Source organism: Lagopus muta, chromosome 1 (assembly GCF_023343835.1).
Source record: "Lagopus muta isolate bLagMut1 chromosome 1, bLagMut1 primary, whole genome shotgun sequence".
Taxonomy (NCBI): Eukaryota; Metazoa; Chordata; class Aves; order Galliformes; family Phasianidae; genus Lagopus; species Lagopus muta.
In genome coordinates this window covers 83,881,473-83,890,338 of record NC_064433.1, presented here as the reverse complement: position 1 = coordinate 83,890,338, position 8,866 = coordinate 83,881,473, and the positions used below count along the sequence as shown (strand labels likewise).

Below are 8,866 nucleotides of genomic sequence, written 5' to 3'. Positions count from 1 at the left end.
TCTTTTGAAAGCCCAAATGTAAAAAATCTGGAAAAACATCTCCAAAATTAAACAGGAGATGCCATTTTAGGTTGAAGAACATGACAGTCTGTAGCATAACACAATTCAGACTTTGTTCCTGTAGGAATGTGGCTTGATTTTAACATGTATAGCAAAGCGGGGACTGGCTGCAAAGCATTTTGCCACAGTGTTCAGCTGGACGTTGCTGGGAATCTGTCACACAGCTGGGTTATCACCTCAGAATTTGTTCCCAGTCCAGAAATACAGCATCCTTCACTTGCATTTGGTGAAACAGTTAAAGCCGACCATGAAGCAGATGTGAAATATCAATGGCAGTTTCTGCAGATGAGTAACAAGGCTCTTTAGGAGGGCTAAAAATAATCCCATGCTATAATCATGAAGAGGCTATCCCTAGTAGTCAATCTATAAATAACTAGCTAGTGACTAGTATGGTAGATATGCATCTTTCGTATGTTTTAAGCACTTCTCAAAGCAGGGATAATGTGGTCAAGAGGTTAAAGCAAAGAACTGGGAAGTGAGGGCTGTTTCCAGACTCTCAGACCTGGTTTGTAGGACTTGCAGAACAGTGGTACTGTGTTCGGCCTTTGGCTGTTTCAAAATTCAGTCATTTAAGATGGGAGGAACATTTTAAAATGTGGTCCCACCACTAGATGGGAGGAAATAATTATCTTGATGGTAGTTTACAGCCCCCTTATTAAAAGGGAGGCACAGTGATTTACTGGTCATGCTGCTGCTTTTCTCTGCAAGCTGATTTTAGGCGTAGTCCATATAACCCAGCATAGCTGCCTTGACTCTCATTGTTAGACAGAAAACAAGAGCCACATCAGGGGTTTATTTTTCCCTTTCCAAAAGTAGTTTTCTAGATCCAGGTACCTGAATGACGTTGTAGAAGTACTGGTTTCTCCTGTGCTGAATTATAAAAGGGAGCTGAGGGGATTTATCAGAGATGTGTCCACCTTCTCTGTGGGTGTCAAAAGGCAGAGGAAATATATCCTGCACATGGGAGCTGCATACTTATAGATGTATGCACACATTTCCACACTTTCTGGGGAATGCCCTGCTGCCTACTGGACTGAAAAATGATTGAAGACACTCCTCTGTCTTTGGTTATGTGAAAGACTTAAGTGAAGCCTATTTGCTTGTTCCACTGAGTGCTTCCTCCTTCAGCAACCAGGAGAACAGGGTTGTCTAGCCCATAGCACAGGGCTCCCACTGCAGGCAGGGCCCTTGCATGCTGTTGGCTGCCTGGCCTGTCTCACCAGCGTCACAGATGCTCCAGCTCTGTGGTTATAGATGAGGCTGATTTAGAGTCATTTCCACACCTACTCCGTTCTCCAAACAGCTTTCGCTTTAACTCATGGAAATGTACAAATGCTTGGGAGGCCTTCAAGTGGGGTTTTTGGAGGCATTGTGGTTTTGTTTTGTACAACTATTGTCTGTTACGATACCTAAACCACACCAACAGTGTCAGTTCATGTGGTTCTTCATCTTAAAAATGTACTTGGAGAGACTTCGGGTTTGATTCAACCCACAGTGAAAACTAGTAGCAAGTTCTGAGATTCAGTGGTGACAGCTGAGGCTTATGATTCAAACAGCAAATCCAGATGGGCTCCTGTATTCAAATTTTCCAGCAAAAGTGTTTGTAATTAGAATTGGAAGTTGCTAATTTGTAAGAAGCTTTTTAAAAAAGCTCCCAGTCTCCATCTCTTAGTGCTGTGCAAGTTACATATCTCCCAGATCTTTGCTAATGCTAATTTAAAAGGTCAGAAGTTACTGTAACCTAGGTCACAGACTGTCTGAAGATAGAAAGAGGCACAAAGCAGAGAATAGACAAAATATACCTGTCAAAATACGTCTAACTCCTCAAGTATTGTAGAGGTTTCCTGCTTCCTTTCTAGCATGTAAACGTGTGGTTTTACTTGCAAACAGCTAGTGGTGAGAACAATACACCTTTTGTATTTAGATACTGCTAATACTGGTGTTCAGTATTTCTTATTCTTTAGAAGTGATTCACACAAAGTTCTTCTTTTGCCTGGTCCTGCAGGCTTTTGGAAAGTTGGCTTGTATGTGTGTGTGTATGTATGTGTGCGTATGTACACACACACACATATATACATGGTTATACACTGTGCACACAAAAATCTTCCTGGTTTGGAGTGAATGCTCAGTTGGAGGGATAAATTCTTTTTATTTCCTTTGTTGTTGTTGTTCTCCTCCTCTTTCTTCTCTTTCTTTTCTTTTTTTTTCTATCTTTTTTTGATTAATGGAAGCTGCTTTGTTTAAGGATGCTTTCTTCAAATTATCCCATTACGGTGGAAACCTGAAATCTTTCATTTTGCCAATTGAAAAAAGAAAAAAAAGTTCTTTTCTGACAAGTAAAAAAAAAAAAAAAAAAAAAAGAGAGAGAGAGAGAAATAATTTTAAAATAGTTTTTCATCCAAATGCACTGAGTAGAGTTGTTTTTTTTTTTTTTGCTTGTATTAAAGACTAATTTGGGGGTAAAAAATGAGTATTTGGTTTTGATGAGAGAATATGGAAAAGAAACCCAAAGTAAGTGTTGGCAGTGGGGAGGAACACAAATAGGACAGGCAAGAAGGTGGAAGGGAAAGTTTTGGAGGAAGTGTCAATGTGTAGCATGACAGTTCTGCACAAGGTGAAGTAAGAGCTGCAGATCTCTGTAGGCTGGTCTGCTGCTGTCACAGTAGTAACTTTACAGAAAATTTCCACTGGAAAAATGCTGTCTTTGAATTAAACCAATTATAAAATGGTACTTCATTAGAGGAAAAGACACCTGAAAATTTACAGGTCAAATCAATATTGTGAGATGGTGATTTTTATTTCCATTTGTCTTAAAATACTTCTATTTTTCTTAGTTTTTGAACCTAAGATGTAAAGGAATTCTGTTTTAAACTGCAAGAAAAATTATTCTTTTACATTAAACCAGAGGGGTAAGCTTGAAATGAGATTTTTCTTTCCTATTTGCAATTAGTTGTCTTAATGGTGGGTAAAGTTTTTCTCCCTTTATTATTGGAGATATTTTTTTTCCCCAGCACATTTTTAACTATTAGTAAGCCACTTAATATTGTGTTAGGCACAGATAATGTTTATTGACAGTTAAGATAATGAAATGTTTTTTGGGAATGAGCAGTTGCAGTGCTACATGTCTATTGTTCCACAGTTAATCCTGGCTTGCATGGCTTCTACTGCTGAATTTGAAGGCCTAAATGGATCACAGAATCAGTAAGGTTGGAAAAGACCTCTAAGATCACCTAGTCCAAGTGTCATCCCATCCCTACCATGCCCACTAACCACATCACTCAGTGCTACATCTATGTGGCTCTTGAACACTTCTGGGACAGTGACACCAGCACCTCCCTGGGCAGCCTGTGTCAGTGCCTCACCACTCCTTCTGAGAAGAGTTTTCCCAACATCCAGCCTAAGTTACAGCAGGAGAGGCTTAATGCCACTGTGCCTTGTCCTAAGGTACAGAAGCACCAGCGTGTACTCCACTTGTAAAACAGGATGCTGAGAAATGGATGACCTCCAAGAGTAACTGAAACTCTGAGTTATCATCACCTATCCTTCCTCACATGGCCAGCTGCAGGTGTAGGAAGCAGGCAGCTGCCCAAGGTTAAGTCAGCTACTGTCAGCAGGAAGGGGACTGCTTGCTTATCCTGTGCCAAGGCCCTGTGATTCTGCTGCTGCCAGAGGTGTAAGCCCTGACCCACAGTGCCATTGGCCTTGCAGCAGCTGGTTTTGATATCCCACACCTCCTTATTCTAGCTTCTTCCCTTCCTCCTTCCCACCCCTTGCCATGGCAGGAGTGGCTTGTCACTGGTCTCTCATCCTTGGGCATCCAAGCTGCTTTGATGTGTACCGATGAAATGCCCTCAGCTGGCTCTGCTTGGCTGTGCAGTAAGCCTGCAAGAGTTCTCTTCTTGCTGCTTAAGCGGTGCTGAGGTATTCATCACCTGCAGCTGCTGATCAAAGAGGAGGGAGACTTCTCATTGAAAATACCTCCCTGCAGATTAAACAGTGCCTGAGTCAATCTAATTTTTAGCAGACTGCCATGAATCTGTGAGCCTTTCTCTTTTTAGAACAGTATCTGCAGCTTTCCTTTTAAGATAAAAAGCTAGGAGAAAGTCAAGCTGACAGCAAAAATAATTCCTTATTTGTATATAGAGTTTGCATAAAGTACATTCCAGCAATGTTTGTTCTGTCAGCTGTTGGAGAACAGACCTGTTTCTTTTATGTTTACGCTTCTGTTTTTTGGTCTGTGACATACCAGGCACTCTGGTAGAGAGTGGAAGCCTGGCTGGATTGAAGCGGTATATAAACGGTTCCATTTTTGGTGCAGATCTAACATCAGAATGGACATCTTTGGGATGTCAGAAAATAAACTAATTACGGTTGTGAGTTTTGAACTGCCACCCTCTCCTGACAAATGGCCTGGGTAATTGGAAGCAGTAGAAGAATCCATGCGCACTCTAATCTTGCTGGGGGAAAAATGTCATCTATCATCAAATAAATCTTTCTCTTTGCCAAATGAATGTTGAAATGAGAGTTCTCTAGCATTTTCTCTTGATTGTAAAGAAATAATAATCCAAAACACTAGTAAAATAAGTTACTGTGTTAGCATTATGTACGTGCAAGAAGCTGCAAACAAAGTATCCAAGAAAGGGAATTAAAATTGAAGAAGCAGGCTAGCATTTGGAGCTCAGAGATGTATGTTGTCAACATTTTCTGGCTGTCAGGTACAAAGGCCAGTTTTATCTGGGATATCTTTTAAACTTAAAAGCTATCTGGTGTGTGCTGGAGTAGGAGCCATCTCACGGACACCCATACAACTCTGGCAGTGCAGGGTGTGACTTGCTTGCAAGTCCAGACCCTGTACTGATGCAATGGGGATTTTTAGACTTCGTGTTGCAGGGAATACAATCCTGAAAGTAAGATCTAAAACTGAAGATGCAGCTGGACTTTTTATTACTTCATTCCCCCTAGATCTTTGTATTTGCTGTACATTTGTTACTTTTTTTGTTTCTTGCCATGGTAAGATCTGATTGGTCTGATATTTCTTGTTTCTTCTTTCCAGGCTGTTTTGGACATGAATTGTACCTGAATCCTAAATTGAAGCTTTTCTTTCTGGTGCTCTTATTATCTCAGTATTAAACAGAAGCCCCTTTTGGAATTAAACATAATGAGTGCTTTGAATATCACATATGCTTTGTGTGGTTTGGCACTTCCTAGAAAATGGCTTAAACTGAATGAGAGTCCTAATGAATTTAGCACACCTCTATTGCTGATCGTAGCTGTATGATAGCAGGTTGCACATGGAGATCTGAGCCTTATTGCATCAGAAGCTGCATCTCCTGTGGGGAGATTCTCAGTCCTTAAAAGAGTCTGGGAGGCAGCCCTCGCCTCAGACACTTCCAAAAAAAAAGAGTGAAGACAGAAAGGGCTGCAGGTAGGAAAGGTCCCTGCTCAGGGCAGACAAGGCAGAGCAGACTGCCTGGTAGACAAGGGCAGTGTAGGAAAGGGGAAAAGCGCATCCTGTTCTACACAAGCACATGAACTCCATTAAGAAATGTACTAACGGAGATCAGAGTGGACACTAACTCTAAATTTTGCATTTAATGATTTTTTTGTTCTTTGATTCATATTTTAGTGGCTTTTAAGTTTTAAACAAACATTTAGAAAAATCGTTAATGCTAAGTGGACAGTGTGTAATAACTGTCCTTCTCAGAGCTTGTTCTACAAAGCGTATGGGGCCTTTTTCTCATTCAGCTTTGAGCTGGTGTCTTTGAGTATTCTCTGGTTCTTCTGCCTTTGACAGTAGGCATCCTACTCCTGTGCCAAGCACGCTGTATTTTCTGACTGATAGGCCCTACATTTTTATAGGTCAGCCCTTCTTTGGAATATTTGGAACTTGTGCAGCATATCTTTCTGCCTTTGTACATTTACCTCAGCCTTCTTAAAACCTTGATGAGGGCTTGGCTCTAAACTCCAGGGTGCTTACTGTCCCACAGTACCCCAAGGGAAGGTTGCTCAAGCTCTGACGTTATGGATATGCTTTTCATTGCGGAGCTCCTTCGTACAATTCTCCTCTGTTTGCATAGAATCTTATTTATCCTTAATTAATCTGATTTGCACAAGCCTTCTTCATAGGAGACAGAGTACCTTTTAAAACTTCTGTAAGTCTGTGTCTGGTGGTGTTGCTGTAGAAATATTGTCAGCAGCTAATAATAAGGAGCTGGGAACAGATGCATAGCTTTCAGAGACTGCTGAAGTGAAAGGATTGTGGATGCACTATCCAGGAAAAATAGTAATCTCTTCAATTTCATCTTGCTAACATGAATCTAAAGACTATCTTGGGGCAGTTGTATTTATTTATTTGTTTGGTGATACATCATAATTTTTCACCAATAGCACTAGGAAGAAGTTGACTTCTCATGATGTTCCACTGAAATCCAAACTGGAAAATTTCTGATTCAGGATATTGGTGTTGTTTTTTCTTTTCTTTTTTCTTTTCAGTGAAAATGTAGAATGTTTGACTGTTCATGAATAGCTTGTTCCCTCGGAAATGTCAGCCTTTCATACAAATACACAGAAGTTGAAATTCATTACTGTAAGTACACGGTGCTGCTTCTACTGCTCCTTTACATTTGGAAAAGTAACATTTTTAAAACAACCAGTACTGAGCAAGAAAGTCAGGTCTAGAAATGTGCCCAGGAATACAGTTTGCAGAGACTTTTTTTTCCCATAGCTGTCACAAAGGGAGCTGGGGTAGCAGTTTCCCAGCCCTGCTCTTTTATTTCTGTCTTCAGGGACTCTAGCAGATAAGCTCTGGTAAATCATGCTCCGGCGAGATAAGATGTCACCTTTCTCTTGCTGCTCACCCTCTGTCAGTTTGCTGGACTTCGTGGTCATGTAACAGGACTGGCAGATAGATATATGTGCCTTTTTGTCTCAGCTATTCCAGTGAGGCATATTTGTCTGGTGCGTTAATTTACATTCCTAACGAAAATGGATTTTCTCTGCTTTGCTGCACTTGAGAGCTGGAACTGCAGACAGATAGACTAGTCTGTGCTGGAGTAAAGCTGGTGGAATTACAGCAGAGATGGATCTGGCCAACTCTGAGACTCCTCACCTGGTCTCAGTAAACTTGTATAGGCAGGTAGAAATGCAGGCAGGCACGGAGTGGAGGTGGCTTTTATCTTTATATCTGTGAGATTTCACATAAAAGAAATTTCTTAAAAAAAATATGTCATAAGTCCTATGTGCTCAACTTGCTATTTATTAAGTGTTCCTGACGTAGTTAATGTTGAACGGGCATTTTGCTGGGACTGATCATATTTAAAAAAATTGTCTCTAACTTGGATCATTGTCTGTGTATCCCAGTTCATTGCAGTATTTAAATTACTACTGCTGAAGACTAAAATAGTTCCTGCTATTGCTCCTTGAGTACAAACTCTTTCTAACTTATGGGAACCAAGTGTTGATCTGTTGTTTATGCAGCATATTAAACTGTCAGGTCTTTCCCCACTCATAAATAAAATACTGAGAAGACTGTAATTTCTTAGTCTCCAGTGATGTTCATACTTCTCTGGAAATCATCCCTAGTGATCGAAGCCTAGAGCCTTCAAAGTACTTCCTGGGATCTGTTCTATAACCGTGTTTCTGTAGGCTTATGTATGACTGGATATTCTTTACTGTATGCCTAAATTTTGTGTGGGCTTAGTAAAGATGGGGAGTTGGAGAACAGTGTGCAGGAATGGATTTGTTCTGGGGGTCCTGGGATAGCACTGCTTTCTGTAGTTATGTTTCAAGAACGGAACAAAAGGCCATTGATAGGCTCTGCTAGATTCTCATGCTAGCCTTTTGGTTTCTTTTGTTTTTTCCTTTGCATTTATAGTTTTAAGAGGAGTCCTTCAAGCTTCTTTGGACAATTCAGAATGGTTTCCCTAGAGATATTTCATTAATGAAGTGCTATTTTCCTCTGGAGAATGTCACTTAATAAACTGTTGATGTTATCTGTTATTTTTTTTCCCTCTGTAGCATTTATCAAAGGAAGTGCCAAGCATAAAAATGAATCAGTGAAACTCAATCCAAAGGCTGCTTCAGGGATGTGCTCACCTCCTCAGTCCTGTTTCTGGCTTCACTGAGGTAAATGTGTTCAGGTTTTACATAGCTGACGTTTCATCATTGCCCTTCCAATATCTTTCCAACCCTCCTTTACTCACAAACCTGAGTATTGTGTATAGGTATGTGGTGGAATAAGAGCTATAACTTGAAAGAAGGTGACAAGGAAAGCAGCAGAAATGACTGGGACAGCGGCACGAGTTTGGAACAGAAGGCAGGAAAAAGAATGGGGAAAGCAATCACAGGAGGCCCCTCCCCTATGTCATCTTACACTAGTTCTACACAAGACTCACCTTGTGTTCACACAAAATGCAGCCAGCTATCTTTTGTGTAGGTGTGGGGATCTGTCCTTAGAGCTGCCTTTCACTTAGTGCTGCGAAAGGAAAGGGACAGTTGCCAGGAGAGAACTAGGGACAAATAAAAAAAAAGTAATGTTGAGATGTAGCCACAATTGTAGTGCTCAACATCAGCAGAGTACAAGCTCAGCTCCTGTGAGAGAAAATAAGAGGGCCTTTTTGGAGACTGAAGAGAGAAGCTGATCTCCAGTACGGGCCAGTGGTTTGGCAAAGGGAAAGTACCAAGTCAGCACTCTAAGCTGTTACTATTTTTTTAATCCCATTTAAAGCCTATGTTAATATTGGGAAAATACCTGCATTTTTAATGGGCTTTTATCCATCATGGAATTATAAAAGCTTTCAGAGAGCAT

At 40.7% G+C, this 8,866-nt stretch overlaps 1 long non-coding RNA gene across 1 annotated transcript in view; it reads left to right on the top strand.

Moving 5' to 3' along the window:
* Positions 1 to 6,533: 6,533 nt before the first annotated feature.
* LOC125698445 (uncharacterized) overlaps positions 6,534 to 8,866 on the top strand; it is a 93,858-nt gene continuing 91,525 nt past the window's right edge. Inside the window, exons 1-2 of the long non-coding RNA XR_007379191.1 lie at positions 6,534 to 6,646; positions 8,077 to 8,184. This is a non-coding gene — a long non-coding RNA (uncharacterized LOC125698445). The remainder of the gene's footprint in view (positions 6,647 to 8,076; positions 8,185 to 8,866) is intronic.